We start from the raw sequence: 24,980 nt of genomic DNA, 5'->3' as shown, positions 1-24,980 counted from the left end.
ATCTATTCTCTTTGGTAAACAGGGAGGAGAGTGTCTGTCATTTAGACTTTTAAGTGAAAAGATCGTGAAATTGGTTCTTAATGTATGTCAGTTACTTGAATCAAGAAAAATGATGGCATTTGTTAGCTATGGAAATATTCTAAGGACTCTCCTGCGTATGCTTCTCTCGTTGCCACTATAAGTAAATGAACAGTTTGCATGTCTGCCCAAAAATCTTGGTTGTTGCCCCATTAATTTTTAACATGATGTACAAACCCCTTCAAAATCTGTCTCTTATTTCCCTTTTTTCCAGATCCATTTTCTGTTACTCTTTTTTCCTTTGCCCCAAACTGTGCAATAGCTGTGTGACAGTTCTCTCTGTTCCTAGGACAAGTGCCTTTTTGCTGTTTTGTCTTCCAGAATGACCTTTCCCCTTCATCCCTTGAGGCCCAGTTTCAATGTGAAACCTTCCCTAACTCCCACTGACTAAAGAATTAATTGCTTCTTCCTTTATACTCCCATAGAACTTTGTATATAATTTCATTATGCGACACAGACAACAAAATAACTATAATGCAAATGTGCTTGCCTTGCCAGATGTGAGCTCTTGAGAACAAGAAGATAGGCACTACATAAATGTTTGAATGAGTGAAATGCGAACAATGGAGAGGTCTGTACTTCTACAAACCCTGAGGAGGGTCAAAGGGCAGAAGGTCATTTGAGTTAGTCCTTAATTTGAGATCATGGACTCAATTACCAATAAGTAGTCTTTATAAAAATCATTACTTATTGAGAATTTGCTGTGTGCATGACAGTTTGCTAAGCGTTTTGGGACCATAGATAATCTTGTGTTTGGTGACATTAATTTTGAACTATTACATATATATACACACACACACACATATATATACATGTACATATATGTATACATGTACACACACATATATATATATATATCCATTCTCATGCAAAATAATACTTTTATTTTAGGGGTTTTATAGTCAGAGTACTTTCTTATTTCACTTGATCTGTATAACACTCTTAGGAGGTAGATAGAATAGCTACAGGCCGGATACGTTTTATCCAAAAGGAGTTGGATGTTTAGAGGTTATTTGTACAAGGTCAGCTATTAGTGACTATGGGAGTTGGGACCAAAATCTAGATTTTTTCTCCCTTGAAATGAAAGCCAACTGCTAAACATTTATTCTAAGCTATCTTATTATGGACTGAACAGTTACTGTAATGAAAATCTGTCTTTTTCTCTCTTGAAAGATAATCTAAGCTATTATTTTCTGGGTGCATAACTAAAATGCTTGTCATATGACAGACTTCCAAAGACTGCAAGAACCTGAGTTAATTATTTCTCTGAAGTCAGCTAGCATTTTTTTAAACATACCTCTAATACTTCCAGCAATAAATATATATATATTTTTTAGGCTTGCTTTCAGGGAACTGATTTGGGTTTGGGTGTTTATGCAAATGAATGAAACAGCCTTGGAAAAACTTGCCTCCCATGTAAATTTTTTATCCTCTAAAGAGAATAGCTGTAGGGTGTCTGGGCAGCTCAGTTGGTGAAGCCTCTGACTCTTGGTTTCGGCTCAAGTCATGATCTCTGGGTCCTGAGATGGAGCCCCAAGCCCTACATCAGGCTCTGAGCTTAGTGTGGAGTCTGCTTGTCCCTCTCCCTCCCTTCTGCTCCTCCTCCTATGTGCTTGTACTCTCCCTCTCAAACGAATGAATAAATAAAATCTTTTAAAAAAATATAGAGAATAGCAGACAGGTATAATGAAAAAAGTTAAAAAAAATTTATGTAGGCACTTGAAAATGTGGAAGTTTTTGGTGATTAGTACTGTATCCTTTGTCAAATACAGTTTTGGTTAGATTTGAATTTAAAGATGTAAGAAACGTTGTTTTCTTATTTAATTGTATTAAGGATTTGTCAGTACTTCCCGGCTTATAGTTTTATCTTCATTTATAACTACTGACTTGTTCTAGCTGAGCTGGCAGAAATGAATTTCCAATATGGACTTTTAAGCTGTTATTTCTTATTTTTTACTTATACAAATAACAGGAATACAGTCTCAAAAATTCAAGCAATAAGGAATAATATAGAGAATATATATGTTCTCCTGAATATAGGTACCTCTCTTCCTCTTCCCCTACTCCAGAACTAACTGTTGTTTTAATTTGCTATGTAATTTTCAAAACTTTCTATGGGTTTACTTACTCTGGTATGTAGATAAAGAAACAGTTTTTCGTTGTTACTTTTTTTCATAAGTGATTGGATCATAATTTAAAATGTACTTTTTAGCTGATGATATCAAGTGAATTGTGGTAAGCCTTCTCTGAAATATGTTAATATTCTCTGAGTTCTGACCAGCATCCAGACTGCTGTAAAATTATCTCATTTAATCCTCACAACAAACTTTTGAAGTAGATAGTGTTATTGTCCTTTTTATAGATAAGAAGACTGAGGTTCAAAGAGGTGAAGGAATTTCAGGGTAACTAAGATATTGGTGGAGTCAGGATTCAAATTCCAGTCATCTGATTGCAGAATGCACACTTTTGACCACTCTATTTTTTGCTACCTCAGCACTCTTAGTCATTATTAATCTCATCGCCAACCTGTTAGTGAAAAAGAGAAGAAAAAATGCATTGAAATAAAAATCTTATTGTCTATTAATTCTAAGATATTTTGGTAGTAAATCAGTTTAGGGTTTTAATTGAAGATTAGTTCCTCAAACAGTATTTATTAATCACTTAACACTTTACAGGTTGAATAAAAACAGCTCTTTACATGAAAAGATATTGGAGTATCACTGTTCAGATACTATAATATATGAAAAAAGATATTTTTTCTTTGATAATTTCTAAGTTTAGTATGTTTGGAGGTTGTGTTTTAAGTAGAATGCATATATATATATATATATATATATATATATATATATATGTACGTATGACCCCCATATATAAATCTAATGTAGAAAAAATGACTATATTTTTTTTAATTGTTTATTCAAGTACTAACTGCATTATTATTATTTTTTTTTAAGATTTTATTTATTAATTTGACATAGACAGACAGCCAGTGAGAGAGGGAACACAAGCAGGGGGAGTGGGAGAGGAAGAAGCAGGCTCCTAGCGGAGGAGCCTGGTGTGGGACTCGATCCCAGAACGCTGGGATCACGCCCTGAGCCGAAGGCAGACGCTTAACGACTGCGCCACCCAGGCGCCCCACTAACTGCATTATTAGATGCTAGTTATAAAGTTACTTACATTTCAAAAATTCAGGGATAGAATTAGTATTAGCTATACTATTAGCTATACTATTACCATGGTATAGCTATGGTAGGTATGCTTGTAGAAGAAACAAAATTTGTAGTTCTGAATTGTTTGCTTGGTGAAAAGGAATTTATAGAGTTACTATATAACCCAACAATTCTACTTCTAGATATATACCCAAGAGAAATGAAAGCATGTGTCCATACAAAAATTTTTATGAATGTTCATAGTAGCATTATTCATAGTAATAAAAAAATGGAAAGAATCCAAATTTACCATTAACTGATGAATGGATAAATTGTGGTATACCATATAATGGAATATTATTGAGCAATAAAAAGGAGTTAAGTACTTATACATACTACAACATGGATGGACCTTGGAAACACTATGGTAAGTGAAAGAAGCCAGACACAAAAGGCCACATGTTGTATAATTCTGTTTGTATGAAATGTGTAGGATAGGCAAATCCATAGAAAGACAGTAGATTAGTGGTTTCCAGAGTTTGGGAGTAACAGGGAGTGTGATGGTTAATTTTATATGACAATTTGGCTAGGCCATAGTAGCCAGTTTTTGGTCAAATGCCAATTTAGATGTTGCTCTGAAGGTATTTTTGAAATATGATTAACATTGGGACGCCTGGGTGGCTCAGTTGGTTAAGTGTCTGCTTTCGGCTCAGGTCATAATCTCAGGATCCTGGGATCGAGCCCTGAGTCAGGCTCCCTGCTTCTCCCTCCACCCACCCCCCGCTTGTGCTCTGTCTCTTCCTCTTTCTCTCTCTCTCTCAAATAAATAAATAAAAATCTTTAAATAAAACGTGATTAACATTTAAATCAGTAGATATTGAATAAAGCAGATTACCCTTCAGAATGTGGGTGGGCCTCATTCAGTTAGTTGAAGCCCTTAAGAGAAAAAACTAAGATTCCTCTGGAGGAGTTCTGTCTTTATAGAACCATTATACTCAAGACTGCAAGAGCAGCTCTTGCCTCTGTCTCTAACCTGCTGGTCTGCCCTGCAGATTTCAAACCTGACACTCTACATAGTCATGTGAACCAATTCCTTAAAATAAATCTCTCTCTGTATCTCTCTGTATATATACACACATCCTATTGGTCCTGCTTCTCTGAAGAACCCTGACTAATATAGGGAGTGACTGGTCAATAGATATGGGTTTCTTTTCGAAGTGATGAAAATGTTATAAAATTGATTGTGGTGATGGTTGCACCATGCTGAAATGTATGCTTTAAATCAGTGAATTATGTGGCATGTCAATTATATCTCAAAAAAGCTCTTCTAAAAAAAAGGAATGTTAGATGGAGTAATAGCTTAGAGAAAGCAGATTAGGGTGTAGGAAGTAAAAGAGTGCAGAACAGCTGTTCAAATGTGGGTGAGATTAGCAGAGCCCCTTTTGAAGTACCATGTAGCTTAATATTTGTCACTACTTCCTTAGTGTATCTTTCTGGTTAGATGTTTGTTCTAAAAAATGTAGTAGATGGAGTGTGTGTTTCCAGTATCAAAACGTTTGTTAATAGGCACAATTTTGATATTACTGAGAAGCTGTAGTGCCAAGGTTAATGTGGGAGTTGGGAAATGGTGGAAAGATACAGTTTAAAAGCCCCAATCTGAACCCGGGGAGCTTAAGATAATAATTTTATTCACCAGTGAATTTTTTTTAATTGAAGTATAGTTGACACACAATGTTACACTAGTTTCAGGTGGCGACATAGTAATTGTACCACTCTATGCATTATGTTGTGCTCACCATAAGTGTAGCTACCATCTGTCACCATACAGTGCTATTATGAACTGTCGACTATGTTCCCTTTGCTGTATCTTTTATCCACATGACTCCTTCATTCCATAACTGGAAGCTTCCTCTTCACCCATTTTGCCCATCCCTCCACACTTCTTCTCTCTGGCAACCATCAGTTCTCTGTATTTATGGGTCTGCTTCTGCTTTTGTTTGTTTATTCAGTTGTTTTTTAGATTCCGCATGTAAGTGGAATCATATAGTATTTGTCTTTCTCTGTCTGGCTTATTTCACTTAGCATAATATCCTCTAGGTCTATCCATGTTGTCACAGATGGCAAAAGCTCATTCTTTTTTTATGGCTGAGTAATATTCCATTGTGTGTGTGTGTGTGTGTGTGTGTGTGTGTGTGTGTGTACACATATGTACATGCTGTATCTTCTTTATCCATTCATCTGTCAGTGGACACTTGGGTTGCTTCTATATCTTGGTTATTATAAATAATGCTGTAATAAACTTGGGGGGTGTCACTAGTGAATCTTTGGGGTATGTAGGCACATAGAGGGTAGTAAAATATTACTAGAATGAATATGTTGTCTTGACTAGAAAAAAGTGTTCACTTAAATTATAGTTGAACTTAAACTTGGACCATTATGCGTTCTTACTCTTTAACAAGTATCTGCGTGTCTCATGCTTGCATTGTAGTATAATGCCCACTAGGTAGTACTGAAAAATAGAATTATAGCACAAGTCCAACAATGGAAGTATCTGTGAATCATTGTTTCAAAGTAGCTAAGGGAGTGATGTATTCCTTCCCTCAGGATTGGGGGCAGAAAATGTAAAAGGAAGGAAGAGGGCTTCACAGAAAAAGTTGTTTTTAAAAAATGCTGCTGTTCGAAGAGTAAGGTTTTGCTAGCTACATAAAAAAAGAGTAGGGCATTCCAGGGGTGCCTGGCTTGCTTATTTTGTGGAGCGTGGGACTCTTGATCTTGGGGTTGTAAGTTGAAGCCCCGCATTTAAAAATAAAATCTTAAAAAGGGGAGGGCAGGGCATTCCAGCCCAAGAGGTATGTATTTGAGGCAGAAAAGCCTAAAAGAGAATGGTGTATTCTGGAAAATTCTGGGAAACCCAAAGTTAATGGAGTTGGGGAGGGGAAAGTAGAACTATCAAATCTTTGGGATAGTTGAGCACTGCTGGCAAGAGGGGTTAGGGGAGGCAGTGTGGCTAAAGGTTAAAGATTCTGGAGCTGGACTACCGGAGTTGGAATCCTGACTCCACTGCTTGCCAGATGTGTGACCTTAGGGCGTCTGTGCTTCACTTTCCCCCATCTGTGAAAGTAGGCTAATAGTGAGATTCACCTCATAGAACTATTGTAGAGATTTAATGAGCATTCATGTAAAGCAGTTAGCAGAATGCCTGGCACAGAATGAGTACTCAGTAACTTGTCATTCTTGTAATATTTCTTTATTTTAGTTGGTGTGTTTGCACAATAAGACCTGTGTGCCTATTTTCCGTAAGTGGGCTTTTTCATTGTTAAAGAAGTTTTCTCCTTTGAACGTCTGTCTTTAGAGTCTCTTGAAGTAACTAAATTCTTTGAAACCTTGGAACTCTTTTTAAGGTGTTAAAGAAATAGTGTGATATAATAAAAAAACCAATATTCGATTTTTGTCCCTGGTTCTTAGTGTACTACTCCTAAAACTCTTGCAGTCTCCAGAGTGATGAATGTCTTTTGTATGCTGGTAAGATGACTGGTGGCTGGGGGATCCTGGTAGCTTCAGGATGGCGCTGGTCACCAGAAAGACCACGTGATTAGAGGATTGGAACTTTCAGCCCCATTTAACAATCTCTAGGAAAGTGGGTGTGGGCTGCACGTTGAACTCTGTAAAAACTCTTGGACATTGAAATTCAGGGACCTTTGGGTTTGGTGAACAATACCAGGTGCTGGGAGGGTGGTTCATCCAGGACAAGGGCATGGAAGCCCCTTCTGCCAGACCTTGCCCTGTGCGTCTCTTCCATTTGACTGTTGCTGAGTTGTGTCCTCTATAATAAACCAGTAATAGTAAGTAAAGCACTTCCCTGAGTTCTTCAAGTCATTTTAGTGAGTTTAGTGAGGCGTGAATTAGGAATCCTCTGAATTTATAGCTAGTTGGTTGGAAGTATCAGTGACAACTTGGGACTTTTGACTGGCATCTCAGTAGGTGCAGTCTTGTTGGACTGAGTCCTTAACTTGTGGAATCTGACATTAATTCCAGGTAGATAGTGTAAGAATGGAATTGTAGGACATCCAGCTTGTATTAGAGAATTGGAGAAGTGGTGTTAGAAGACACCATGCAGGGGCGCCTGGGTAGCGCAGTCGTTAAGCGTCTGCCTTCGGCTCAGGGCGTGATCCCGGCGTTTCGGGATCGAGTCCCGCATCGGGCTCCTCCGCTGGGAGCCTGCTTCTTCCTCTCCTGCTCCCCCTGCTTGTGTTCCCTTTCTCGCTGGCTGTCTCTCTGTCACATAAACAAATAAAATCTTAAAAAAAAAAAGATGACACCATGCATTTAGTGTCAGAATTGTTGCGTGTAAAAATAGTTCAAATAGGGACGCCTGGGTGGCTCAGTTGGTTAAGCGTCTGCCTTTGGCTCAGGTCATAATCCTGGGGTCCTGGGATTGAGCTCCATGTTGGGCTCCCTGCTCAGCGGGGAGCCAGCTTCTCCCTCTCCCTCTGCCGCTCCCCCTACTTGTGCTCTCTTGCTCTCTTTCTCTGTCAAATAAATAAATAAAATATTAAAAAAAATAGTTCAAATAGTCTTATAATTAATATCCATTATCCAAACTACCAAGTTTGTAGAGTTTCCCTGTTAATAGCAATAAAAATCAGTAGCATACTTGGTTTGCCTTACTTGAAGATTTGAAATGAAAGGAGCTAAGTAAGTAATATGATGAGAATCTAGTCAGTTATCAGGGAATACGTAAAAGAGCACATGTCCTGTATTAGGCAACATGGGACAAAATGAAGGTATTAAGATGTTACTTCAGTCTTCAAAGAGCTTAGAGTTTAATTGGGAAGCCAAAACTAACTTCCATAAATAATTAGGGAAGAATTAAATTCTAAATGGAATTAAGAGCTCTATATGATTAAGGTGAGGAAGCCTTGTTTCGGAAGGGGGACTTGAACTAGATCTTAAAGATTTAAGGTAGAAAATAACAGATGTCTTGTGTGCATAAAGGTCTGCATAAAAAGGCATAAGCTCAGAAAGATAGTCAGGAGATAGTTGTATGTTAAGGAGCCCTACTACTGGATTGACCAGATCGTTTAAATTAAATGATAGAGGTGAACCTAAGTCAGGTTCCATTTCAGGAAGGCTGTGGAGGTACAAAGGTTGGTGGGGCAGTAGGACAAAAAAACTTGAGGCACAAACCTTGGGGGTAAGAATCTTGGATTTGCAACTTTGGAAAAAGCCATACTGCCCCTTAATCCATCCATATAACCCTGATAACTAAACTGATGTGTTTTACAGTGGGTTATAAAATGCTCATCTGGTTAAATAGGCTGACTTCATACTAGGGTGATTGGAAAGTTGTGAAGATTGGATTCATAGGTGTAGTGAGTAGTCAAGATTTAAAGGTTCCAAGGTATGAGTTCTTATTTTCAAGATTGTTTCTCTCTTGGCACATGAAAAGATTGTGCTATATGCATCATTTTAAGGTACATTTCTTTTGTCAGTCATTTTAAATTCTGGAATAAAGTCATTTAAATACCATTCCTGATATTGCCAGAAGTATAGATTTACTATTTTGAGTGAACAATGAAGGACATTACAAAGATAATTATGAAAAAAATAATGGATGTGAATGTCTAAGTCAGAGGCAGGTGTTAATTCATAGACCCTTTATCAGAATTTCAGGAGAAATATGTTTTAAAGCATAAAACTTAGGTGGTAGTACTAGTCTTGCCATTTTAAGGATTTTATTTATTTATTTATTTATTTGAGAGAGAGGGTGTGAGTGGGGGGGGGGCAGAGAGAGAGGGAGATGGAAAGAATCTCAAGCAGACTCTGTGCTGAGCTCGGAGCCTGATGTGGGGCTCCATCTCACAACCCTGAGATCATGACCTGAGCCAAAACCAAGAGTCAGACGTTTAGCCTACTGAGCCACCCAGGCACCCCTTGCCATTTTAAATTGATACTATAAGCTCAGTTTTTGGTTCATAATTGCCAGTTGTGTGGAGGCAGCTTTCAGATAAGTATCAGTCAAGTTTATTGGCACTGTACTTGGTTTTAATAATTCTTCCCTCCCACTTCCCTCACCAGTAACCTGATTTGAGAATTGTATCAAAATTTTATCCTTTGTTTTAGCTGCAACTATTTTGAAAGCTGACATAACAATAGGTAAACTGTTAATGTGTGAGAAAGTAATTAAAAAGCGCTTTCAAATATTAGGTATTTGTGTTATAAAAATTAGTAAATATTCCTTCCTACTTTTACTAGTTTTTATTATTACTGCTTTGTCATTGTGGTGGTATGGAGGCTTAGGTGTGCTAGTAAATTATAAATTTTGAGAATTATTATTATAACACTCTGAAGTGAGTGTTTTGTTATAGGCCTTCTGATTAACTGTTACATTCTATGCTTCATATATAAAGTAATTCTGATATTTAAGTCCTGCTTCCAAAATATTATTCCCCTGAAACAAAACATCTGTAGTGTTGGTATCTGAATGTTGGGGCTGGAGAAAAACTCTTCAAGTTTTTAAGTTCAGTTGCTTTTAAAAAGACTTGTTAGAAGAGGGTCCTCTTTCTTTTTTTTCCAGTTTTATGACTATATAATACTCTGATAGTAGCAGTTCATTCTGTTATCCAGGTCATTTATTTATGTGACAGAGAGACAGCCAGCGAGAGAGGGAACACAGCAGGGGGAGTGGGAGAGGAAGAAGCAGGCTCTTAGTGGAGGAGCCCGATGTGGGACTCGATCCCGGAACGCCAGGATCACGCCCTGAGCCAAAGGCAGCCGCCTAACAACTGCGCCACCCAGGTGCCCCTGTTATCCAGATCATTTAAACTGCCAACTGTCTTTTGCTTTCGAATCTTGAATTTCCTGGTTGTGTGCAGATTTGGGCTGGTTAAATCTGATTTATGTAAGACCCTAAGCACTCTAATGTTTATGTATATTTTACATGGTTATATTTTCCATTTTCTGTTGCTGTCACATGCAAGCTTGCATTAATTCAGACTTTGTGGTTTTTATCTGTTGGCTATTTTATTATTTTATTTTATTAATGATTTTTTAAAAATACTTTATATTTAAGTAATCTCAATACCCAATCTCTATACCCAAAAATGCAGGGCTTGAACTAACAACCCCAAGACCAAGAGTCGCATGCTCTACTGACTGAACCAGACAGGCACCCCTCTGTTGTCTTCTTTTCTTTTCTTTTTTCTTTTTCTTTTTATTTACTTATTAGAGAGAGAGGGTAAGCAAGAGGGAGAGAGAGAGAGCGAGCACAAGCCAGGGTGGGTGGGCGGAGAGGGAGAAACAGACTCCTGGCTGAGCAGGGAGCCTGATGGGATGCGGAATTTGATCCCAGAACCCTGGGATCATGACCTGAGCCGAAGGCAGATGCTTAACCGACTGAGCCACCAGGCGCCCCTAAAATATGGATATATTTTGGATAAATTCTAGCTTTTGTTGTTATTCTAAGTCAGAATTATGAAGTGAAGGTTTAATGCTTTTCTTCATGTAATTTTACTGATTGCCACAATTCTCACCGATTTATCCCTTTTCTTAATATTTTGAACATTGATCATGTTTATCACAAAACTTAGCTCTTGATTATATATTATTCTGCGTTAGCTCTTTAATTATTATTATTATTTAGTTAGCTTATAGTCTCCTGAAAGGTAAGTGTAACAACCTATGCTGTTTTGTAGCCCTACAGTATAGGTGCAGTGCCCAGTATTTAGTAGGTAGTTAAAAAAATTACTGCCAACACAGTACCTTTCTCCAAAGGAATTATAGAAGTACTAACTTAAGAAATTTGTCTTTTTTTTAAAGCCTCTTAGAGTGTGGAATATCTTTATGACCTTGGGGTAGGGAAGAACATAAAGAATTCACAAAAAGTGCACATTGGAGTAAAAGATTGATAAATTCAAATATGTTAAAATTTTTTTTCATTAAAATGAAAAAGGTGAAGAAGAAAAACAAGTAGGGGAAGATATTTGTAAAACATACAACTTGCAAAGGATTGGTGTCCAGAATATAGAAAGGATTTGTTCAAATTAATGAAAAATACAATCCAAGGGGAAAAATTGGCTAAAAGATCCAAAAAAGAATTTCACAGAAGAAGAAAGAAGAATGGCCAATAAACTAACACCAGATGTTCAACATAACTAGGGAACTGTAAACTTAAACCTTCAGATACCATTTATACTCATTTAAAAAGTTGAATAGGGGCACCTCAGTCGGTTAAGCATCTGACTCTTAGTTTTGGCTCAGGTCATGATCTGAGGGTCGTTAAACTGAGCCCCAAGTCAGGCTCTGTGTGCTGGGCATGGAGCCTGCTTAAGATTCTCTCTCTCCCTCTGCCCCTGCCCACTCCCTGCTCATGCGGGCTCTTTCTTTCTCTCTGTCTCAAAAAAAAAAGTTGATTAATATTGGGGTGCCTGGCTGGCACAGTCAGTAGGGCAAGAGACTCTTGATCTCAGGGTCCTGAGTTGGAGCTCCACGTTGTGTGTGGAGATTACTGAAAAAAATAAACCTTAAAAAGTTTGATAACATCAAGTTTAGATGACACTGTAGAGCAGTAGGAACTCAGGTGCTTGGTTGTTGATTTGATGAGTTAGAGTGATTGATTTTTTTTTTAAGATTTTATTTATGCATTTGACAGAGAGAGAGAGACAGCCAGCGAGAGAGGGAACACAAGCAGACGGAGTGGGAGAGGAAGAAGCAGGCTCTCAGCAGAGGAGCTTGATGTTGGGCTCGATCCCAGGACTCTGGGATCATGCCCTGAGCCGAAGGCAGATGCTTTACACCTGAGCCACCCAGGCGCCCCATACAGTGATTGATTTTTGAATGTTAAACCAACTTTACATTCCTGGGATAAACTCCACTTGATTATACTGTATTTTTTTAATATACTGCTAGATTTGATTTGCTTATATTTTGTCAAGGATTTTTGCATATGTGTTTACGAAGGATTAGTTTTAAATATTTGGTAGAATTCACTAATGAAGCCAGTTAGGTCTGTTTGTGTTTTGTTTGTTCATTTTTGTGTGAAAAGTTTAAAACTATCAGTTCAGTTTCTTTGATAGATACAGGACTTTTCAAGTTACTTATTTCTTCTAGAGTTAGCTTTGGTAGTTTGTATCTTTCAAGAAATTTGCCTGTTTCATCTAAGTTTTGGTGTTTATTGGCATAAAATTATTCATAACATTACCTTATTCTTTTTTTTATAGTTTTTTAAAAAAAGATTTATTTACTTATTTGAGAGAGAGAGAACACAGGAGCTGGGGCGGGGAGTGGCGGGGACAGAGTCAGAGGGTGAGTTAGAGAGGGAATCCTTAAACACACTCCCTGCTGAGCACAGAGCCCGATGTGGGGCTTGATCCTGGAACCCTGAGATCATGACCTGAGCCCAAATCAAGAGTCAGATGTTTAATTGACCGAGCCACCCAGGCATCCCTTATTATCCTTTCAATGTCTATAGAATCTTTACTGATATCACCTCTCTCATTCCTGGTATTGTTAATTTGTGTCTTTCTCTCTTTTTTTTTTTTTTTCTATCACTTTGGCCAGAAGTTTATCAGCTTCATTGATCTTAAATCTGTTATTTTAAATAGATTTTTCTCAGTTATTTTTCTGTTTTCTCTTTCATGGATTTCTGTTCTTACCTTTATTATATGCTTTTTTTCCCCCCTAAGATTTTATTTATTTATTTGAGAGAGAGAGCATGGCAGGGGCAGGGGCAGAGGAAGAAGCAGCAGCAGACTTCCGGCTGAGCAGGGAGCCTGACGTGGAGCTCTATCCCAGGACCCTGGGATCATGACCTGGGCCTAAGGCAGATACTTAACTGACTGAGCCACCCAGGCACCCCTATTATGTGCTTCTTTCTGCCTGTTTGGGTTTAATTTCCTCTTGTTCCTCTTTCTTTTTCTTTCTTTCTTTCTTTCTTTCTTTCTTTCTTTCTTTCTTTCTTTCTCTCTTTCTTTCTTTCTTTCTTTCTCTTTCTTTAAAGAGTTTATTTATTTGAGAGAGAGAGCAAGTGAGAGAGAAAGCAAGTGAGAGAGAGTATGAGTGGGGCAAGGGAGAGGGAGAAACAGACGCCCCTGCTGAGCAGGGAGCCCGATGAGGGGTTCAGTCCCAGGACTCGTGCGATCATGACCTGAGCTGAAGGCAGACACTTAATCGACTGAGCCACCCAAGTGCCCCCCTCATCTGTTTTCCACTTTCTTAAATTGGAAGCTTAGATCATTGATTTAAGACCGCTCTTCTTTTTTAAAAAAAGATTTATTTATTTATTTAACTAATCTCTACACCAAACATGGGGCTTGAACCCACGACCTCAAGATCAAGGGTCACATGCTCCACAGACTGAGCCAGCCAGGCACCCCAGGAGCTCTCTTTTTTAACGAAGGCATGTAATGCTCTAATATAACCATTTTGATAAACAAGTTGACATTGTTAATATGCTAAACTGTGTACCTAAGGAGACAGCAGTTCTTCATCTAAGTGTATACTCTAGAAAAACATTTTTATATCTGCATCAGGAGACATGTTCAAGCAGTTTTTAGTAGTATTTTCCATAATAGCAAAAAGCTGGAAGTAATCTAGATGTCCCTCAACAGAAATATATAAATAAATACTTCTGTTAATTTATACCATGGAATACGGTACAGGAATGAACATGAATAAACAACAGTATATCAATGCAGATGAATCTCAGAAATGTTGAATGAAAAAAGCAAGTTGCAAAGGAGTGCTTAGACTATGTTGCCAGTTAATATGAAACTTAGAAATCATGATACTTATTCATATATATGTTACATCATGCATAATAATAGAATAATGAACTATTTCTTTGAGAGGGAAACAGAGTGAATACAAAAATAACTAAATTTTACATAATATATGCTGAAAAGTGTTTTAAATACTTTACAAATACATACTTATTTAATTCTCACAATTAAATGAGTACCTGCTATGAAGCAGGCACTATTCTCATTTCTGAATAAAGGAGCTTGTAAATAAGAGTGCAAAAAATCTTAACTACCCTAAATCACTCTGCTAATAAGAGGTAGGACCTGTAATCAGACCCAGGCAGTCTGGATCCAAAGTCTGCACTCTTAACCATTAAGCCATACTGCTTGCCCTTATGACAGGGGCAGGGATCTTCTCAGGCTGGCTGCTAGGTACTTAGAAGTTTATTTAAATACTCTTTAGTTCTTATTCCTATGTTTCTGTTTGTTTTTGTATATGATACTTCATTAAATTTTTAAAAGAAAAGTAACAGGTCAATCTAACTGAAAAGGAACCCCTAAACTGTATCCCAAATGGAAGTTTAGGAAGTCAATATTATTAATTTTCTCTAACATGTGTCCTAGATACTAATAGATCTTCAAATATTAAAAAGTCAGATAGGTGGTATGTTATTAATGTTTTATATCTTGACATGGGTGGTAGTTAGTTAGAAGGGTGTGTTCACTTAGTGGTGATTCATCAAGCTATATACCTTTGGTTAGTTCACTTCTTTGTAGGCATTCCATACTGCAGTAAACTCTTTATAATAGAAATGTCAGATAAGATTTTTTTAAATTCCAAAGATTTCCTGTTGCAGGTACATTATGTATGTGTTTGTTGGGATGATCGTAAGGGGATTTTAAGATGAGTTATAAAATAAAAGGACTGAACTTTTGAGATTCTACTTTATTGAAAAGTCTATAAAAAGAATGAGATATATTGTCAAGCAATATAACAAAACAAGGCATAGCACAATATATGCAGTAATCTACCTTTTATGCAAGAGAGGGAAAAATAAGAATTCATATTTGTTATTTATTAATGCAAAAGAAATTGGGAAGGATATATAAGAAGTTAGTAACCTGGTTATCTGGGAGTGGGTAGAGTGGAAACTGGGTCAGTATGAGGTAAGGATGACAGGAAGACCTTTTATTACTTCTGCAACCTTGAAACTATACCTCCTATTCTAAATAAACATTAACTTATTAATTTAAAAAAATATATTCAGCATAGCTCTTTTAGGTAGATTCAGACTTTTCTCCTTTTGAGACTCATATTTATTTATTTGTTGGCTATAGGATATTTCCATTTTTAGGAGACTTGGTCTTGTACCTTTTGAAATAGAGAATTTTAGGAATACTATACCATCAATAAGGGGTTATGTTCAAAGAGGACTTTTTCAGTTAAATTTACAAAATCTTTTCAGAGTTCCTCCTTTTCCAATGTTACTTCAATTCGTTTTTATCTTCTGTCTTTTTTGGATGTTGTACATCTATAGGTAGAACTTTTTTTCCTTTCTTTTTTAAAAATTATTTGTTTACTTAGTAATTTCTGTACCCAGTGTGGGGCTTTGAACTCATGACCTTGAGATCGACAGTCCCATGCTCTTCCAACTGAAATGGCCAGCCGCCCGGCAGAACTTCTCTTTTAATGATAAAGCTTTTTGTTACTAGTATGACCTTATGTTTAAAAAGTTTTGTAATTTCAGGGGCGCCTGGGTGGCACAGTGGTTAAGCGTCTGCCTTCGGCTCAGGGCGTGATCCTGGCGTTATGGGATCGAGCCCCACATCAGGCTCCTCCGCTATGAGCCTGCTTCTTCCTCTCCCGCTCCCCCTGCTTGTGTTCCCTCTCTCGCTGGCTGTCTCTCTCTCTGTCGAATAAATAAATAAAAAAATCTTAAAAAAAAATAAAAATAATAAAAAAAATAAAAAAATAAAAAGTTTTGTAATTTCAAAAGTGCTTTGGTACTGTGACTTTGAGCTATCTGACATCATTTAATTTAAAGCAAAAAATAGGAAAAGTTAGTGTTAAATGGCCAAAGTCTCCCTTTTTTCTTCTTAAAGCTTCACTTATTAAGACACATTTTATAAGCATGATAAAAATCACTGTTTAAAACAAAATCCCAAAGTTGAAATAGAGATTAAGAGTATAAATCTACACCATTTTAAGGAAGTGTTCAAAGCTACTCCCTTAAAATCTGGTCCAGAATTAAATTGAAACAAAAAAATTGTTAGTTAATCGTTTGTAGGGACATTGAAAGAAAAAATATACAATATGCAACCTCAGCTACATATTAGAATCATCTGGAGCTTTTAAGACACATTGATACCTAGGCCCAGTCCCCCAGAGATTATGATTTAATACTTATAAATTATTTCATATTTTAAAAAATCTGTTAATTGTTAATATCTATGAAGATCATAGTGGCTGCATGACTGCTAATTTGATGGAATATTGAGAAGTGAAAATACGTTAACTTAGTCATACATTTCTGTATTAAGTGGAATAAGGTGACAATTTTTGTCATAGGCATTTATTTTCCTTTTGAGACTGCTGATACCAGCTAAAACCCCCTACTTGAAAAAAAAAAAAAAGGAAAAATACTCATACACAAAAGATCCTGTGTGACTTTTGGTTAATGATGTTTGTAAACTGCCTATATAATGTTATTGTGAAGTTTACTTGTAAAATGAGCGTATAACTCATTTTGAATTGCTGTTATACAGTTTTAGATGCTTTAAAATAAAAATAGTACTAAGTGTTCAGGAAAATCACAAGGATTGAGACTTTGTAGTATTAACCTTCTCAAGATTTTATTTACTTATTTGAGAGAGAGAGAACACAATCAGGGGAGGGGCAGAGGGAGAAGCAGACTACGCCACTGAGCAGGGAGCCAGACATGGGGCTCGATTCCAGGACCTGGGATCATGACCTAAAGGCAGACGCTTAAGCAACTGAGCCACCCAGGTGCTGCTCTGTAGTATCAACTTAATGTTAAAATTTCTATTCCTATCACTGTGGGGTTTTTTTTTTTGTTGTTGTTTATTTGTTTGGTTTTTTGAGAGAGAGAGGAGAGAAAGAGAGAAGAGGGGGAGGGGCAGAGGGAGAGAGAGACTCTCAATCAGACTCCACGCTGAGCGTGGAGCACTGAATCTCAAGACCCTGAGACCATGACCTGAGCTGAAACCAAGAGCTGGATGCTTAACCCAGGTGCCTCTGTATGTGGTTTTCAATGCATGTACTCCAGTATAGAATAAAATGCTAGCAATATTTAGCAAACGTTACGTGTTTACTTGATACTGGGGAATTTGAGGTACATATCAATCTAAAAACTCAAATATATTCATTATTTCCTGATACCCTGAGGGAATGTCAATTTAGAAAGTAGGATTTTCTGATGAGTTCAAAGTAGACCTTTTACAACCAAATCATTTTTGGATGGAAATTTTTCTAAAGTGATTAAACATTTCTTTGTCAGTTTAAATAGAGTAAAGGACAAAAACTTTACTTAATGACCTGATTGTATTTACTAATAGATTTATGCACTCAGAGGCATTAGAGGTTGTAAGTTTTTTACCCCTGTGCTAGGTGACTTTATATTAGCATGTTTTAAAATCACTGAATTATGCATTTTTGTAACGTGTTGATTCTTCTGGGTTATTTCAGTTTTCTGGGTCAGCCATTACTACAAGAACTGTTTAGAAACAAAATATATGTGTTTTAAACATATATATTTATATATTTTTTACATATATATGTTTATATATATATAAATGTATGTGTCTAAAACATATGTAAATATGGATCTGTGAGGAAACATGAATTTTACAGTGCGTGAACTTGGACATCTGCTCCCACATTTCTCTTCTTTCCTTCTGGTTATCAAGTGAATATGTTTTAAGTAAAGTGGTATTACTGGAATCTTTGATAAATATATTGCTGAAGCCTTTAAGAAAAATGTTAAGATATTTTACCTAGGATCAGGTAACAAATGGCCATGAAATTTCTTCAGCTTTTTACAATATAAGTTATTTTGATCTCTTCAGCCTTTCTTTACAATATGTTATTTTTGTGTTACTTGTTCAAAATTTTCGGTAACTATGTAGCTTCATTTATTGGAAAATATGTAATGCGTACCTTTATAGTTCTTTCAGCAAATGTTTATCAGTCTTCTACTACCAGGTGCTAGAGATGAAAAAACAAATGTCTGACTTCTTGAGATCATAAGTCTATTTGAGTAAAACAATAAAAAACCTTTGAGTATAGTATAATATTTTTATAGTGATGTATGTCTGGGTGTTACGGTATTATGAAGGAGGAGCACCTAATTCAGTGCACCAGTTAGTTTATGCTAGTTATACTGTGGTAATGAACAATACAAGACCTCAGTGATTTATTTTTTGCCCATGTTACATGTTTAGGTAGATGGCAGCTCCATCCACAGTTGTTTTCCTTTCTGGAATTCAGGCTAAAGGAGAAGGTCCTGTCTGGGACATAAATCATGGGATTACAGTTAAGGTTCTGCTCAGAAATGGCTCATGTCACTTCCATTCACATTTTATTACCCAAAGCAAGTCACATGGCCAAGTGTGACAAAATTGAACAGGGAAGTATAATTAATATTCATATAGGGAGAAGCCGTGGAACAATTGAGCACAGTTGTACATTTTACTACAATCACTTAGTTCCTGACTCAAAGTGAAAATTATGTAGCTTTGGGAACTATCAAATAAGAATATATTTTGGCAAAAATAAGGTTGTTTTCTAGTCTTTTATGAGCGTTGTAATATCCATAAGGTAAATGATTTGTATTTCTCTCAGAGATGAGAAAATTAAGATATAAGTTATAATTTGAAGTAGTGTTTTTGTTTTTGTTTTTGGAGAGATCAAAGACTATCATTAATATACTACTTACTTAGTATCTTCTGTGAGTATTTCTGACATCTGACATTGAATTATGGGATTTAGTCATAAGTGTTTTTTTCCAAACATCTTTTCAGTCTATCTTGCCTATTTGCTTTGTCACAGACTGAATCTACATTAATCATATTTTCAGGTAGAATCCTGGGATCTGTGAGTTCATAGGTCAGACATTAGAGTAGGTAGAGAGTGATATAAATTACATAGCATTTGCTTATTGAGCATCTCTTTATTAAGCATCTGTGGCATGTTTGTAAGTTGATAGCGATATGGGGTGTCAGGATGTGATCCCTGCCTTTAGTGATTCTACATAAGTCTACATGTATACAGATATTTACAATGCTCAAAGAGGTACTATTCAAATGAACTGCAGTAGTAATCTTGATGATGGAATGACCAATTGATAAGGCAATGAAGGAGGGAACAGAATGTCACCAGAGGTGACATCTAGAACAAGTCTTAAAAGAAGAGCAAGATTTTAGCATGCAAATGAGGAAGTACATTTTAGGCAGCATCAATAAATAGCATGAGTAACGGCATGAAGGAGAAAAAATAGGTGGCTCGTTTGAGAAACTAAAAAGTAATCTCTATGCCCAATGCGGGGCTCGAACTCACTACCCCAAGATCAAGAGTTGTGTGCTGTACCAACTGAGCCAGCAGTTGCCCCTTGTTTGAGAAATTTTGAGTGGTTTTGTGGGACATGGTATGGGGGAAGGGACAGAAGATGAGGCAGAAGGGGCACTTGGGTGGCTCAGTTAAGTGTCTTCCCTCGCCTCAGGTCATGATCCCAGGTTCCTAGGTTTGAGCCACATGTTGGTCTCCCTGCTTAGCAGGGAGTCTGCTTCTCCCTCTCCCTCTCCTCTTCCCTGCCCTGATGTACTCTCTGTCTGCCTCTCAAATAAATAAATAAAATCTTAAAAAAAAAAAAAAAGATGAGGCAGAAAAGGTAGTTTAGGACCAAATCATGAAGGATTTTTTTAAAAGATTTTATTTATTCATTTGAGAGAGAGAGAGAAAGCGAGCATGAGTTGGTGGGAGGGACATAGGGTGAGGGAGAGAGAGAATCTCAGGCAGACTTCGTGCTGAGCATGGAGCCCACTGTGGGGCTAGATCCCATGACCCCGAGATCTTGACCAGAGCTGAAACCAAGAGTGAGACGCTTAACCCAGGTGCGCCCAAATCATGAAAGATTTTAATCTCATGCTGCTTTTTCCTTTAGAACTGGTGGTGAGGAGTTCCAAAAGATTTTAAAAGAATCACGTGGTTAGATCTTTTGTTTTTGGAGGAACGGTCTTCGTGATAATGTGGGAGACATTGAAGCTATACCTAGAGTCAAGGAGACCTGGTAGAGTGATGTAGTAGAAAGGACAGTTAGAAGCCGACTAGAATGCAGCAAAATCATCTGCATGGAGGGAGACAGACTTGGGAGTCCTCAAGCAAAGTAGTGAAGGCTGTAGGAAATACACTCCCAGGGAAGTTTGTACATTTCTAGAAATGTAGAAATTAAGAACTCTGGGGATGGTCAACATTTGAATAGCTGGTGGGGAAAAAGAAAACAGAGTTGGAAGAACAGCCAGAGAAGTAGGAAGACCAGGAAAGACTGGGTTTGTGAGGAACAAGGCAGGGGAGAGTTTTTGAGAAGATAATTGTTAACAGGACTCAAATGTCACTTTATAAGGAGTGAAAGCAGTAAAAACTGGGCTACTCAGTGGAATAGTGAGTATGGAAGCTCACTAGCAATGGGTAAAGGGCTATAAATGAGGGAGTGTTACAGCCCTGAAAGTGCTTGAATAAGTGAATGCAGAAGGTAATTAAGAGCATTTCCATGTAAAAGATATGTGTACGTACACTTCTGTTTTGATAATTTTTTTTTCCTCCAGTTTTTGTTGTTGCTAATTCCATGGAGACTGCAGAGGTTCCCTACAGGGGTGGGGCAGGTGGTGTTGAATAAGAAAAGCCTTATAGGTTAGGCATTCCCTAGCCAGATTAATTTTTCAATAGACTTAAATGTAAGTTGAGATCTTACTGAGTTAAATATAATTTGTGCAAATGGGACATGAATCACAGATGTTAAAAATACATAGGAATGTTAAAATGTTGTAATTCTACACATTAGAAATTCAGTAGCATAGATGATATTTTCTAGTATTTTTTGATATTCTGAATTTTTAAAGCTAGGAATTTATCTTTCCATTTCTCTTGGTACCAAAAAAGTCTTTCTCTGCAAAGTGTGTATGTGTGTGTGTAGCTGGAGACATATCCAGCTCTTACTGTGTCCAAAGTATGTGAATGAGAGACTCTTTGAGGGCTGCTTAATCTGGGGATGATTGAGAGTTATTTTATATTTGGCCAGAATTAAATTTTTAGCATAAATCCTATAATATTCAACAAAAGGGTTAAATGTTTTTGTATCTACCCTGATAAACACTTAACTGTTAAAGAATGGTTATAGGAACTTATAAACCAAGACTTAATAAAATGAAACACTAATGAAATTTGGATATTTTTGCAGTGAGAGATATATTTTATGAATTATCAAATTCTGTTACGTAATTTTATTTTACTTTGGTCACTTCTTTTTTCTTTTTTAATGATTGATTGATTGATTGATTGATTTAGAGACAGTGCACACATGCAGAGAAGGGGGCAGAGGAAGTGGGAGAGAATCTCAAGCAGACTGCCCGCTGAGTGTGGACCCTAATGTGGGCCTCTATCTTACAAACCTGAGATCATGACCTGAGCTGAAACCAGGAGTTGTACACTCAACTGACTGAGCTACCGAGGTGCCCCTGGCCACTTATTTTCTATTCACATAATTTTATAATAGTTTTTAAGTTTTGCATTCTTGTTTTTGTGGTAGTTGCTGAATATGTGACTTTTTTTTTTTAGTTTTTGAGGGAGCGTATGCATGCGTGTGCAGGGGAAGAGAGAATGAGAGGGAGTCTTTTTTTTTTTCTTTTTTGAGAGAGAGAGGGAGAGCAGGGAGGGCAGGGAGGGGCAAAGGGAGAGAAAGAGTCTTAAAGCAGGCTGCATGCCCGGTGTGGAGATCATGACCAGAGCTGAAATTAAGAGTTGGTTGCTTAATTGACTGAGCCACCCAGGCGTCCCAATATGTGACTTCTAAAATGTAGTTTTAACAATAAGTAAAAATGAAGATATCAAGCAATTATTAAACATGTAAGACTAATAATTCCTCTGAATTTATACTATATAAAATGAGGTCATGTATGTGGAGATGTTTTTATAAACTAGGTAGTTAGAAATTAAGTAGCTAATGTTGAATATAGGAGAAATATTTAAAATTCACTCTAAATGTAATAGAAAAACATAAGTTACTCTGGAGCAAAGGGGTCAAATGAAATATTTTCAGTTTCAGAGAGTTTTATCCATGAATGTAAAGATAATAAAGATGTACTAAAATATATTTTTAAAATATATTTTATAGGAGTTCTTGGATAGAAAAATTTATTTTGAGTAGGGAGGTAGGAGAAGACGACTTTGGAGGAATGGCTTTTTTGTGAATTTTGGTGTAAGTATATAGCAGCAGTCTTACTTAAAAAAAAATGTGCCATTTTATTTAGCATGTCTTGCAGTTCTAAACCTTAGTACTCTTTTACTTGCACAATGTTTTCTCTTGTAAAGCATGTATGTCAAAACCCAGAATCTGCACTGTCACTTCCTTGTAGCTCTGCTACTAAGATAACACTCCTGAAACTGAGTGTAAATTTCTCAGGGTCTTGAAAAACAGTTTGAGAGCGAAATAAAAGTTAAGGTATGATTAATTTCCTAAGTTACAGCTATTTAAAAATTCATTTCAATGTTTTCAAAAAACTGTCAAATGATCTCCTATATCAGTAGAAAACTCCAAAAACTGCTTATGTTTTTTGGCATAGCATCTAAATTTACTCAGATTAAGTACTCAAAAATTGTAATTTTAGTTAGTAATGGAGATATCTCATACTTGAACCAATTTACATTCTTTTCTAAACTTCAGATTTGAAACTCTATAAAGACATTTCATCTCAAATTTTGCTTGATATATTTTAGATTGTTAATAAAGTATGTAACTGAGGTAAATCCAAAATAGTATTCAAATGTGAGAATAAGTTTAACAGGACTTTTTAGTGTATTATCTCTTTGGTGTGTTCAGAGGGAATTGTTTGAACTTGAACTACAGCTTTAATCGCACATCTATTGCCTGCAGGTATCTTGTTTAAAAAGAAAAGTGAGGTAAACTAACTAGTGACATTTGTCATTCTAACAATGGAGTTACTTTGATTTAAGAAACAAAATTTGTCATAATTGTGTTAGTTAAATATTTAAATGCAAACTTGCTAGTGATATTTTTATATAAAATACGTTTTGTGAGTATTGATTTTAGCATTTATGTGACAAGCCTAGAAACTTTCTATAAAACACGAATGCGTTACAACAGGATGTGGTTTATTTTATTCTATGTAAACTTGTAAGTAAATTAGCTTAATTGGTCATTGTTAGAAATTGTCCTCATCTCTGTTATGACATTATCATTGTGGTTTCTTCTTGTCTATTATCTTGAATTGAATTCCTTTAAGACGGGGAACTTTGTCTTCTGTGCTCCGTGTTCTAGGTTTAGCTAGTATTGAATAGGTTTTAACAGTTAGGATTTATATTTTCTTCTTAGATCTTGTAGATACTGATTTTGTGTATTATATTTTACTTAAATTATATCTTTTGTCTTTAGAGGGTTTTATTTTCTGCATCATGTGTTTCTTTTCCTTGACTATGATGAATTCTAAGTGTCTGTTGTTATTTTTACCATTTAAATAGTTGATTCTTTAGAGGTATATGGAGCCATTTGTATTGTCCATCATACCGATGATGTAAAAAATAAAGGAAACTTATGACTATGTTTAAACATTTAACAATGACAAAAAAACAAACATTTAACAACAACAAGCAAGTTATATAGGCTTCTTATCTGCCTCCTGTGTGGTATTTCAAGAGAAATTCTTTCCTTCCCTGAGACTAGTTTTACATCTCATATATCTCTGGCTTTTTATCCATTACAATTCCATTTCTAGATGTGTAGAATTCCCTACTCTAGATGTGAATTCCTAAAACATATGCATAGTATTCTATAAATTTCCAAGTACAGTTGATTCATTCAGACATCATTATTGAGCACTTCCTATGTGCTGAGCACTATTCTAAACAAAACAAAGTCCCTGCTTCCATGAAACTGACATTCTAGCATGCAGATACCATCATTCATCTTTCATTATCAACTCAGCCTGTTTAGGACAAATGGGAGTGCTTCAGTTCATCTTGTCCTATAAATTTGCTGTGTGAGAGCAATGCTATCATATGGCCTCAAAATATTTTGGTTAAATTTGAGTTTTGTCTTCAATTATTAGTGCCCTGAATTTGTGAAATCTATACATACCTCCTTTAATTTTTTTTTTTAAGATTTTATTTATTTATTCGACAGAGATAGAGACAGCCAGTTAGAGAGGGAACACAAGCAGGGGGAGTGGGAGAGGAAGAAGCAGGCTCATAGCAGAGGAGCCTGATGTGGGGCTCTATCCCATAATGCCAGGATCACGCCCTGAGCCGAAGGCAGACGCTTAACCACTGTGCCACCCAGGCGCCCCCATACCTCCTTTAATTTTATAAATCTATATCATATATGTATCTTCTTGACCTCCTCTATACTATCAGGTAAACTTTACTTAAATTATTTTTGAAAGTCATCAGGGAACTGCTTAGATGGGTCATTGAATGCTTTTGTTTTGATGGTTATTTTTTTTTGTTTTCTCTACTCTGAAACTCACTTTTCCATCTTCCTTAGTATAATTTTTTTTACAGATTTATTTATTTATTTTAGAGAGAGAGAGAGAGCAGGAGCAGGAGGGGCAGAGGGAGAGGGAGAGAGAATCTCAAGCCGACTCAGTGCTAAGTGTGGAGCCCAACTCGGGGCTTGATCTCAGGACCCTGAGATATGACCTTGCCAAAACTAAGAGTCAGATGCTGAACTGATTGCGCCACCCAGGTACCTCCCTCAATATGATTTTT

At 36.6% G+C, this 24,980-nt stretch overlaps 1 protein-coding gene and 1 pseudogene across 40 annotated transcripts in view; both read left to right on the top strand.

Moving 5' to 3' along the window:
* The window catches only part of SLMAP (sarcolemma associated protein), a 142,775-nt gene that overhangs the window by 5,967 nt on the left and 111,828 nt on the right, over positions 1-24,980 (top strand). The gene's annotated exons all lie outside the window — the stretch shown is intronic.
* LOC148108933 (pyruvate dehydrogenase E1 component subunit alpha, mitochondrial-like) overlaps positions 1-24,980 on the top strand; it is a 39,808-nt pseudogene that overhangs the window by 5,194 nt on the left and 9,634 nt on the right.

Source organism: Ursus americanus, chromosome 14 (genome assembly GCF_024610735.1).
Source record: "Ursus americanus isolate L20-20 chromosome 14, mUrsAme1.1.p, whole genome shotgun sequence".
Classification (NCBI taxonomy): domain Eukaryota; kingdom Metazoa; phylum Chordata; class Mammalia; order Carnivora; family Ursidae; genus Ursus; species Ursus americanus.
The sequence above is the reverse complement of the archived record's forward strand: the minus strand, read 5'-3'. Positions and strand labels throughout refer to the sequence as shown.